The sequence below is a fragment of the Pteropus vampyrus genome, unplaced genomic scaffold, assembly GCF_000151845.1.
Source record: "Pteropus vampyrus isolate Shadow unplaced genomic scaffold, Pvam_2.0 Scaffold130, whole genome shotgun sequence".
Lineage (NCBI taxonomy): Eukaryota > Metazoa > Chordata > Mammalia > Chiroptera > Pteropodidae > Pteropus > Pteropus vampyrus.
The window spans coordinates 2,563,023-2,563,325 of NW_011888911.1; positions in this window are offsets into that span (position 1 = coordinate 2,563,023).

Below are 303 nucleotides of genomic sequence, written 5' to 3' on the forward strand. Positions count from 1 at the left end.
GGATTTTAGCACAGCCCTGTCCCCATTCAAGCCCCAGTTCTTGGGCCCAGGGCAGTGGGATGTCTGGAGAGTAGAGGGTCTGACTCTCAAGGGGCCCAGTTGATCTGGTCAAACATCATGTCCTCACTCATCAGGAAGCAGCCTCCATGGAACAGGACGGGGCACCTGGGACATCCTCTGTCCTCAGACGTATCTAGGGGGATTGGCTCTTTGGGAACATTTCCTGGCCTTGGGGGCAGTGAAACACCCACTGGCAAGCCTGTAAAAGGAAACTTCTGCCCACAGCTCAGCAGCAGCGTGGTC